This window comes from Typopeltis vanoorti, chromosome 1 (genome assembly GCF_054136105.1).
Source record: "Typopeltis vanoorti isolate ZY-2024b chromosome 1, IOZ_Tvanoo_1.0, whole genome shotgun sequence".
Lineage (NCBI taxonomy): Eukaryota > Metazoa > Arthropoda > Arachnida > Uropygi > Thelyphonidae > Typopeltis > Typopeltis vanoorti.
Genome location: NC_143549.1, coordinates 5,495,963 through 5,507,990, shown reverse-complemented (window position 1 = coordinate 5,507,990; position 12,028 = coordinate 5,495,963). Strand labels below are relative to the sequence as shown.

The following is a 12,028-nucleotide window of genomic DNA, read 5'->3' as shown; positions in this document are numbered from 1 at the left end:
GTACGGAAAGCGATGATGATTTTCCCTTCCGATCCTTTGAGGATGGCGAAAGAGTTCGCAACTGTTATTTTGCTTCCTCGCCACCAACTTCTCTTTTCCCGACAGAATCACGGACCAATCGGATAAAGTTATACTTCTCGCGAACAATGCACGAGATGCTCGAGTCATGCTGAACGAGTTTTCCACGGACTTTCAATTCAGAAAGAAGGTCGGAGGGCGCTCGCCGAGATGATTTCTTCCCCACTTCAGCAGTCGCTCAACAACATGGCAGGTGAGGTTCTCGCAAGTGGTGTCGAGGACAACGTTGCTCGTTCCTTCTGCGGCTCGCAGAGCTAACCGTCGGTGCATTACAGCGTTTCTTTGGCACCTGTAAAGACGTCTGCGCATAACACTGCGCCTTCTGCGCTGCAGAACACGAAACCGTTGAAGAAAGAACTTCCTTCCGTCTCACTTTGATCTCGTTGCCGAAGAGAACCCCCTCTCCTGCCAGACGTTCTTCAGCATAAGCAGACCCTCCACGAAGGGAGCAATCCGCAAGAGCGTGTTGTTTTTGAGGCAGAGGGAGGCGCGCAAAACGACGCTTTTGCAGATCGCACTCTTCGTGGAGGGTCTGAAAATTGTTTAGAATTTCGCCGATGCAAAATCTTCTCACGACCACCGACTTTGCGCAGTGCACACTTAAGGAATGCGAGATGGCAGGAATTCACGTGCAGTCTTATCCTTCCACGATCTTCGCGGCAGCCTTCTCATAGAGTGGTTTTGTTGCATCACCACAAAAATGTCGTCGCCAAGATCGTCTCAGCGCCACCTAAAAGAAAGCGAGAAAATGCGGATTTCTTTGAATTTCTCCCACAGTTAAAACCAACTGAAATGCAATTCCTCGAGTCCCAAACCATGAAAGTTTCGCAAGAGCGCGGTCCAAAGTCCGCCTCCCCCACACACACACACGCGCCATCTTCTGAAGTTAAATTTTTTGGGTGATTTGGTGGTTATGAATTGGCGTGCGAATATTTCTCAGACCACTTTCACTGAAAGTTTTTTTAATTCGCTTGAGGGGGCCACGCAGACAGTTAAGGGTTTCCAATTCGGATTACGTTTTCAAAATACGAATGTAAAGGGTGGTAACTGAAGAGCAATGGCTCACTCATCCTGGTATTAATGCCAGACTGCGCGCAATATACAAAAGCAGTGCACGACGTTCAAAGTGGAATAATAAAAATAAAAATAAAAAACCTACGACATACGGCGACAGCTTCTTCGCATTTCTGTCACTCGTTTCCTAAAGTGCGGAAATAAAGAAGCAAAATTCTAGAGACATGAAATTTTCGAAAGAGTTTTAAGTGGACGATATTTCTGGCGGCATAAACCGTAAAAACTTTCGTTTTCTGCTCTTAAATGATACGAAAAACGAGCGCTTGGTGAGGATCGGGTTGACGAAAAGGCGGCTTCGATTTTAAATGAAATGTTGTTGAAAGGCGAACGAAACAGAAAAGCAAACTTTTCAAAAGGCACTTAACGTCAAATACGCCAGCGCATACATTTCATGTTCACGCTCCTTCTCCGACCACGGGACTGCGACTCGATGCTCGCATCGTTTGATCCGCGCAAAGTAAATTCGTATCCATTTTCGTGTTCGAGATTATTACCGCGAGATCAGCCTCGTCGATGCTGAAGGTCGCAAATACCGAACTGATCACAAGCAGCTCCTCACAGATTTTCTAGAGCCGTAGTTTTCTATATTATCGCCCTCTAGAACGGTGACGAAGTCCTCCCCCCCCCCCCCCCCGAAGCTGCACGAAACGACTACCTATGACTTTGGGGACGCTGGACTCTTCCTCCGAAGAAGTTCGAGGACTTCGTGAACTTGCATTGCTGCAATCGGTCGCATTTGTTATTAGCGGCGGCAGACAACCGAGCTTTGTGGCCAAATAAATGTTCGTGAATCTAACCGTCACTTTTTCCCCCCCGCAGAAATGTCTGATGTTTGCATACCGTACCTCCGCTTATCAAACTTTCTGATCGACAGAGTCCTGCTCTACGTTCCTCCCTCCATTTAATATGATGCGACGTCATGCTAAGCGAAAGTCGCCACGAGCATACAGAGATCATAGTGGAAGTCATCTACCGACAATTCTCTTGAAGAAGAAACGACGAAGAAATCCCAGCACGGATCAAAATGACAAAGTGGAGTGATTATTACCGTCAAAAACGCGCGGGCGTGCGTGTGGGTGTGTGTGTTTTATTTTTTTTTATTGCTAAACATTTGGCAATACGATTCCCTGGAATGTTTTACGATGTCATACGCAAAGCTTTTACTGCATCGGAACCCCCCCCCCCAAAAAAAAAAAAACGCAACTAAAACTTCGAAGTAGGCTTCAGAACATTTCGGTCACAGCTCGTGTGTCAAAACAGTTGCCAACCGATTTTTATGAAAACCCCTCATCCCTACCGGCGTCAACCGAAATAATAAAAAAAAAAATCAAAAGGGAATACGCAGATCGCGGTTACAAGAAAAATCTCATTCAACTTACGAAGATAATCCAGTAAAGTGGTAACGAAATCCCTCGGTTCATTCTTTCAAACGATAAACAATCGCGCGCGCGCACACACATTCGGAATATTTTCTTCAGCACTTGCGTTTTTCCCGCCATCAAGCGCTAAGGGACTGGAAAATAATTCGCGACCTGCAGTCGCTTGACAAATAATCGTTTTGGGAGAGGATTCCGAATTTGTGTGGCTATGGAACGGGGTCTGTCCCCATTTTAAGGGATCGAGACCGACCTCCCCGAAGACATTCATCACAACCACTTTCACTGCCTCCACCACTGATAAACGCCCCCACCTTGTTCGCTGCATTTTGAGTAGAAATGGGGGGACAATCTAGGGGGCGGGAGGAAATAAAGCAAGAGCAGATGAGTGACCCTTTATTTTTGAAAAAAGTAAAAGCTGCAACGAAAAGATCCGCTGAGTACACTCCGCTTTTTCAACCTTGAAAACTGTCGTAAATCGAATCGTAATTTCCTCGTGAATTCAGGTTCCGTTTTTCCTCGAAACAGAGTTAATAACGCAAATGTTTCGTGTATTCTTTAAGGCGGTGCTTATCGCAGAATGGGACAAATGAAACTTGAAATTCCGGGAGGGAGGAAGGTTTTTTTTTTTTTTTTTTTTTTTTTTTTGCTGGTTTCTGCTTCTTTGTTTTCGGATATTCCCTTCTTTGATTCGCAGTTGTATGTGCTGACTGCGCTGCAAATAATTTTCAATTAAATTGATAATAAATGAAACGGGTAGCTCCTCCCCCTCTGTATCACAAATCTGAGCAGAGATCCTTTGTTAAAAAAAAAAAAATGCCAACTTGTAAGAAAGCAGACAGTTTGCTACCATTCAGAAACACACCCACTGGGGTCGCTTCAAGGTTCAAAGCAAAACCACTGAGAAAAGACATCGACTTTAGGAAATGTGAGGAACAGCCTCTGACGTAATGTCCAATCTTCCTCACCTTCACGTCGTGTGTCCCGTTAGTAGTATCCAGTGGGTAGAACTGAACGAACGAGGACGGGCTGGCAATTGGCTTAAGCCAAATGCATATGATGGTGCGTCGCGGTAAATAATAATAATAATATTAGCTTTGCTCTTTATTTCAACTTTTCCCAAAATATTTCTGAATCTGGTAATCATTTCCTATTCTGTCATTTAGATCTCCAACTTTCCTTCATGTTAGCTGCCTTCCCTCCAACGATTAGAAAATTTTCTTCGTGAACCCTTCCGTTGAATCGCAGCAACAAATAAGCCTCCATTTTGGTGTTTGCCATCCTCTGCTTGATACGAAGCAACCTTCGTCTTTCCTGTGGATTAAATACGATGTCGGTAAAATCCACATACACGTTTACGAGACGGATTTGGAAGTAAAGGCGCAAGCAAGAAAATCTGATTGCTCAGAAAGACGTTTGTGCCCGTGTGGACAGCAATGGAATTCCGTGTCTACGGGAGAAAAGATTCCTCGACTGCAGGTATTGGAGTATCTGTGATTAATAAATGAAAAATGCAAACAAGCAGAACTCGGCCTGTTTGTACGCGAGCCTATTTATCGTTCGCAAACACAACTGGACGTTGTGTTAAACATTCACTAAATAGAAATGACTGAATTAAAACTAAGTGAATTTAAAATTATGATTAGGTTACGTTTTTGAAGTGAAGAGTATACATGTTTATGAAACAGATCTGGTTCATCTTGCGTAGGAACATGTATGAAACAGGAGCATGCGCAAACAGTACTAGAGGCTCGTTTATGCATTAATTTCTCGCTTAAAAAAATGATCGGTACTCGTCAATAGACGTGATCGTTGCGCGTTTCGGCAATCATAATTTAATACGAATTAAATTCCAGCGCCATTTTCAGCTGCGCTTCGCAAAATTACTTTTGCAATTACAAAATTTCTTTGCGAAAGAAATATTGCGTAAAATTAGCGAAATTCTGTTTTTAACCTTCCGCGTATTAATAAGTCCGCAATAATTCCGGAATTTATAGCAAATTGGTGCTCGACATCGTTCTGAAAAAACTTTGTTTCAATTGATCCATTTCAATTTTCATTTCGAGTGGGACCATTCGCAGGAGTAAAGTTTCGGCAAAAGAAAGTCCTGTGAAAAGAACACCAACCAAAATGGGTTCGGATTTGATTAGCGATATCGTTGTCACCCTCGCTGGATGTCCGCAATCGTAAAATTCTTTGAATAACATAAATCTGTCGCATGATGGTTTTGTGAAAATAAACGAAATACCGATAATAAAAATAATACTTCAATTATGTGTGTGTGTATATATATATATATATATATATATATATATGTGTGTGTGTGTGTGTGTGTGTGTGTGTGTGTGTGTGTATGTGTGTGTGTGTGTGTGTGTAGGAAGATTGATTTACTCGGTTGATATACATTTTTTTAAAAAATATTGAATGACTAGAAACGGAAAAAAATGAAAACAAAGTTTAATAGCAGAACTAGTTTCAGTTTGTATCAGCCTTCTTCAGGCGCACATTAAAAAAGAAATAACCAGTAAAACCTAGAGGAAATAACTGTAAACACCACGGAAAGTTAGTGTATACATATTCAACGTTGAAGTCTGCGCATTCAAAACTGTTCTCTCGTTGGCTTCATTGTTGGATGTATGCGTGCGTATAGCATCTCGCGAACGCCAGTATTTGATCGTAGCACAATAACAGGCTGAAAGGTTGTAACTCGGGTTGTTGTTGAGATGTAGGGGTTGAGAATGATTTCTTTTGATTCTATCATCTTTCTAATTAATCTTGGAAACGGAAAATGTTATTAGACTTGTCCCATAGGACTGTATGGCTGCGGTTTTCTTCATTAGAATCGGCCGAGAACAGAACATGACTAGACAACACATTGGCTCGCGTTCTCCTGTAACTGACGTCTCTCTCTGATGCTCTTCAATGCGTAACTCGATCGATTTCTCCGTTTGGCCAAAGTAAAGTATATCACAGTTGCACCAAATCTGGTAAAGACAGGGATATTTAAGGATTTGATGCCTAGGTTTCGGACAGCTCACTAAGAAGCGGATTTTCGGAAGAGGAGTAAATAAAGTTCTTATGTTGTATTTCCTAAGAACCTTGGCCAATTTGAGTGAGATGGAGCTTATGTATGGTATAGAAATATTACCTTTCACCCTATTGGTCTCTTCATTATTGCGAGCGGTTGGATCTAATAGGAACTTGTCAATTGTTTTTTGCGAATAACCATTTAGTTGAAAAGTAGACCTGAGAAAATGGAGTTCTTTATTAAGTGCTATCTCATCGTCAAGAAGAGAGCGAGCACGAAGTCCTACCGTCATTTCTACACTAGGAAATCTAATTCTAAACGTGCAATTCGTTTAGACTTATTCTGCCATTAAAAACGATGCAAATAAACAAAAATGGGGTGAAATCTTTCAGCAGAGATTTCAAATACCAAATTCCGTTAACTACCGTATAACCCGAGTCGAATTACGGCTGTCGTTTCAACTTTGCCAATTAAAATTGTAACGGACAACGCAAGGAACAGAAGTCCTAATTGGCGTCGTCTGTGTTAGAAAAAGAGAGAGAGAAAGTATTAAAAGAGCGACATCGCAATAACAACACTGTTATAACTAAAGAGACGAAGGGAATACAAATGCAGCGATGAACTTGCTGAATGCGAGAGGAAAATACTTTCACTGCGTACGTACTGCCAAGTCATAGGTTGTGATCCTACGAACTCGCAAAAGGGCAAAGTTTGCGAATTAATGAAAGTCACTTCATGGCTGAAAGAAATAAACTCGAGCCTTTCGTGTTAAAACGCCCAGAATAAATGGAGCACCGAAAATTCACAAACAAGCCCCTACGTCCTATTGTGGATAGTATAAACCAGTGGTCGCCAAAGGGGTCGATATAACATTGTTAGGGGGTCGTTAGAAAAATATAAGCCATCATTGTACGAGTAATATTTAATTCGGTTAACTTGGATTACCTCCATCCTGAATGACAACGCAATTAAGAGTGAATCGTGGGAACAGTGACACGAATAGGACCTGTAAGATGGAGCAAGGTCATGAAAATAGTTACGGAGGCCAATCAAGTGGGCTAGAATGACGTATTTACCAATAAACGGATGTGTGGTTCCCCCCCGGTAGTCGCAGCGGGAGCGAGATTGAATACGTGTAAGTATAAGTAAATAAGAACCGCGCACGTGTTGATCCCAGTCTCATTTTTGCCATCGACATACAGGTGAGCGTTAATGTTCTAAGATTCATCAACATACATTTTATAATTCAATCGTCATTCATTCACGAATTGAACTTCTCTGTGCTGAAGAATTGAGCAGCGCTGGTAGTAATACCAGTGATATTAATACCAGTAGTTTATTAATATCACTAGTAATACCAGTGATATTACTAGTGATAGTAATATATACTATATTATACATACAATAAACACTGTAACTATAAAATAAACAATCTAAAAACTCACATAAGCGTCTTTTTTGCTTGTCCTATTATAATTACGTAATAGTAAAATATAGGGGGTGGGGTCGATAAAAAGTCAAGAAACTCTTGAAGGGGTCGACGGTCAAAGAAGTTTGGCGACCCCTGGTATAAACAGTCCCACCTACAAGAAACCTGCTAAATTACTAGCGCCACCCTCACAAAAATTCACCCTTCTTTGTTTGAAGATATTAAATTCTCTTCACCTAAAAAGTATTTTAGAAAATCATATCTTAAAAAGATATAACAAATTATACCATATATAAATATATATATATGGCAACTTGTTTAGGTAAAATTTATAAGCTCTGCATTACTTCAAGCTTGGCATTTTTAGGTCTGGCTCCCACTGACGAGCCCTCAATAAAGGTCGAAACCGGTCTGAGTAGTGGCCCTTGCTTTAATGCATAGCATCATACATCTCCTCAAGGGGATGTGCTTTGCATTAGGGGAAAATACTAAGAAAAGTGGTCAGATCTTACTCCACCTTTACCACGAGTTGCCTCAGACTTGCACTACGTGTAGGCGCAAACTTGACTTACTTGTCTGTTTGCTTACTTGGGAAAAAGGATTAAAACCAAGTTTATATAAAATTGCTTGGTATCATATATATATATCGTATATTCCGGCGTACAAGTCGATATTGGATTTCTTTTTTTGGAGTTTGAGTTTTTATAGTATACTCGTCGTATAAGTCGACTCGAAAAATTTCTTTAAAAATAAAAATTATGACAGTTTTTAAGTAAAATTTTTATACAGGCGGAAATAACGTGCAATGGCGCCTTTTAAAAGAATGTAACAGGACGCGAGTTTTAAGTGCAAAGTGATTAAATTTGCGAAAGAAAATACTGACTGTGTTGCTGCACGTCAGTTCGGAGTAAACGAAAACTAGTTCGCGATTGGAGACAAAATGAAACTTTAATAATGAAAATGCCAAAAAATAAGTGCGCATTACGGAAAGGAATTTGTAAGTGGCCTATTCTGGAAAATAATGTTGCGGATTGGGTTCGAGAAAATCGCCAAAATGGACTCATTACAACGAGAAATAATTTGCTTTGAAGGGGGGCGAAGCAAATAAAAAGGACGGCGAAAACTTCAAGCGAGTTGGTGGAGCCGGTTCATGGAAAGGAAAAATTTAGTGCTTCGACTAAAAACGAAAATCGCACAGAAGCTGCCAAAGGATTTGGATGATCAGTTATTAAGTTTCCAAAGATTTATAATTGCTAAAAGAAAGCAAAAAAAATTACTTATTGTCTCAAATCGGAAATATGGATGAAACTCCAGTTATGTTAGACATGATCGGGAATTGAACAGTAGGATTGAAAGGAAGTAAAACTGTTTCTTTAAAAACAACTGGATACGAAAAAAAGCCGTTTCACAGTTGCTTGTATGGCTAAATTAAAACCTATGATAATTTTTGAAAGAAAAACAAGGCCGAAGATCAAAATTCCAAGAAACGTTTTTGTCTATGTTCACGAGAACGGTTGAATGGACGAAGCAGGAGTTGAGCTGCGGATAAAAAATATTCGGAATACACGACAAGGTGCATTAAAAAATCCAAAACAGTCTTTTAGTGTGGGACATGTTCAAATCCCATTTAACGGAAAGCACAAAATCTTTATTAAGAGAGAATAATACCAATATGGCAGTGATTCCAAGCGGGTAACTTCACTAGTGCAACCGTTGGATGTTTGTATGAACAAGATTTAAAGACAGTTTACGAAAACAGTGGAATGCGTGGATGCAAGAAGGAGAGAAATTTACACAAAAGGAGGACAAATGGAACTTGCGTCTTTGGTAACTATGTGTGAATGGGTAGCGAAAGCATGGGATGAAATAAAACCAGATACAGCAATAAAATCTTTTAAAAAATGTGCTATATCTAACAAATGAGATGGCTCGGAAGATGATTTTGTTTACAATAAATTGATGCTAAATCCGATGGAGAAAACGAATACAATTTATATGACGATATACGGGAAGAAATTACAGAACCAGAGTGCAATGAACTTTTCATACATTCAGACAGTGAAAATTAAATTTTAATTATGTAGTAACCTACCTATTTTCTTTTGTAAATAAATAACTATATAACATGTAAATAATTTTTTCTGTAAATAAATCTGATATAAGTTGAAATATTTTTACCCTTTTTGTATACTGCTAATAAATTTAACAGAGTATGATACGTACTAGTTTTTTCTTGGAAAGCAATCAATTTTGGACCCGGCGTATTAGTCGACCTAAAAAATTTAGTACTTTTTTTTCAATGCCGAAAAGTCGACTTATACGCCGGAATATACGGTATATAAGATAAGATATAATCATAACATAAAGGAAAAGATCAAAAAATATAGAGAGAAATGGAAAGAACATCTATTTAGGATGGAAAGATATCGGCTACCGAAAGAGATATTAAAGACCAAAGGAGGGAGGGGAGAGAGAGAGAGGAAGACCAGCGACAAGATGGAAAGACCAGTGAAGCCGAAACAGGCAAATGCCAAATCCAGGAAGAAAATAAATCTTTAAAGTTCGGATGTAATGAGCAGATTTGATAATACTTTGCAATTTACCGATGTATCATTAACTGAAACCTTCAATTTGTTAACGTTACCCCCCCCCTACAAGTCATTTTGTATTTTGGTTTAAGCCAGTAAGAATACAATTTGGTTGGCTAAATCCCAAATTGCCAGCCCATCCTCGTTCGTTCAGCGTCCAGGTAGATACCTAACAGGGTGAATCATTAGAATGCAAGGACTGAATATTTGGTCAGAAGCCTTGGTCGGAGATAAAAGGCTACATGGAGGTTTCCTCCCAGTTATTCAGCTTTGACCCTTAAGCATGTAATGACACTGTCTTAATCAATACTAAAGGATCACGTAACGATAAAGTTTTTCATGTAGTACTATCATATCCTGTACACCCCTTGAGGGTACATGTCAGGAATTTGATTATGTCATTTCCCCCCAGATATATTTGAATATGCAGGTTTAAATAGAATGGAAAGGGATGATCCTATAGAAAGGGATGATATACAAACAACTAGAAGGGACGGCAATGGGCACTTCCCTTTCTCCTCCTTTAGCCAAATTTCTACATAGAACACTTGGAAAACCAAGCTATAATGCAGCCACTCTCAAACCAGTGGTATATAATATACGTTTGCTATTTGGTGCAGAAACGCTGGTACATTTTTAGTGCATTTAAACAGCCAACACCCTAAAATCCACTTCACAATAGAACAGGAAGCTAATGACTGTCTGCCCTTCCTGGACACACCAATCACACATCTTACAGATGGTTCCTTATCATTCTCGGTTTAAAGAAAATCCACACATACAGGGTGATATTTACACAGTCACACCATTATGCAGCTCAACAGTATGGTATCATAAAAACACTAACTCACAGAGCTAGAGTTATCTGCGCCGATGAAAATGCTCTTACCTCTGAACTCACTTGCATCACACTTTCTTAGCCAATGGCTATAATCCCCCATAGGATAGAATAAATATTAAATGCCCCCCCCCCCCTCTCAGAAATCCCTCCATTGCCTAAGAGACGAGACTACAGCAAAACGGTTACTATTCCATACATTCGAGGTACATCTAAAAGATATCTAGAGTGCGTAACTGATTCTGGATACCTAGAATCAGCTACGCACCATATTCAAATCTTATGTCAAATTGGCAACTCTCATCCATTCATCGGATCCACAAGGCACTTCATAAACTCCCATCCAGGAGTTTATGAAGTGCCTTGTTCTTGTGACCTGCCTTGCTATGGACAGACAGGAAGAACTGCTGACATCCGCCTCGGAGAATATAAAAAATATATTTGGCACTATCGTTACGGCAAGTTGGGAGTAGCAGGTATTGCTTTGGATACCCTGCATAGAGAATCAAATGGAAAACAAAAAGAAGTCAATTTAAATCGGAGAGATTGGTTTCTGGAATCAACAGAAACTTTAAAACATACTGCAAACCTTAACAAGTATGGCTGCAAAAATTTACTAAAAATCTGGGAGACACTCATTTTAAGATCTAATTAATACTTGCTTTCTCTCTTTTTTTCCAGCATAGATGGCGCCTAATTAGAACTTTAGTTTCTCGTGTTGTCCGTTACAATTTTTTTTAAACTAGTCCCACTGTTATACCAAATTGTTGTTTCGTGTACTGTGACAAACTGTTCTCGTGATCTGAAGATGCTGGATAGAATACCAGCAAATAATAAATATTAATTCTTGTATTTTCATTCTGTGTTGTAATCAATACCGTTAAAATAAACTAACAGGGTTCGATTGTAACCAGAATTAGTTTGCATTATATATTACATTTCATTAAATAACATCCAGAGGGTCGTATCTTTTAGTATTTCATTGCGTTTATTTATTTTTTTTTTTAAACATTGTCAATTTTGTTCATGCAAGTAGTGTTGTGATCGAAACAAAAATTGACAACTTTTTAGGCGAAACTGAGTACATAAAGTGGAACCACAGTTCCTGGCTTTAAAAGAAGAGAATTTGATTTTACGAAGTATCAGACAGTCGGCAAGGGAAAGCTTCTTCAAACTGCTGGAATATTTATTTCGTACTCATCTCAAGATGTCCGGAGCTGTTGATCGAAAGGAGTTTCAGACGATTTGTGCAAGGACGGACAGAACATGCTCGGCCTATTTCGGATCCACAGCGAAAACAATTTCGGCATCGTTGAAAGTGTACGCGAGGGAAAAAAAAAAAAAAAAACTCAACGGCTTGACAAATCTATTACGAAACTGAGACCCGCATGACTAACTCGGAAACTGACCGTGCGCGTGTTTCCTTATTGTACAGCACCAAACATATCCGAGGTGATGTTTGCACTGGTTCCGCTTAAACAACTCTCAACGGCATCTGACGCAGGGTCGAAGCAATAAAAGGCTATCTAAGATACTCAAAAAGTTTGTGTTGCTTCCTCGCATGAGTGAAATATATGAGAGAGCACTAGAAATCTTATTTGGAACTCTCCTCCCTCG

At 39.7% G+C, this 12,028-nt stretch overlaps 1 protein-coding gene across 3 annotated transcripts in view; it reads right to left on the bottom strand.

Annotated features, from left to right (window-relative positions):
* LOC150109760 (adenosylhomocysteinase-like 1) overlaps positions 1–12,028 on the bottom strand; it is a 440,710-nt gene that overhangs the window by 368,329 nt on the left and 60,353 nt on the right. The window lies entirely within an intron of this gene.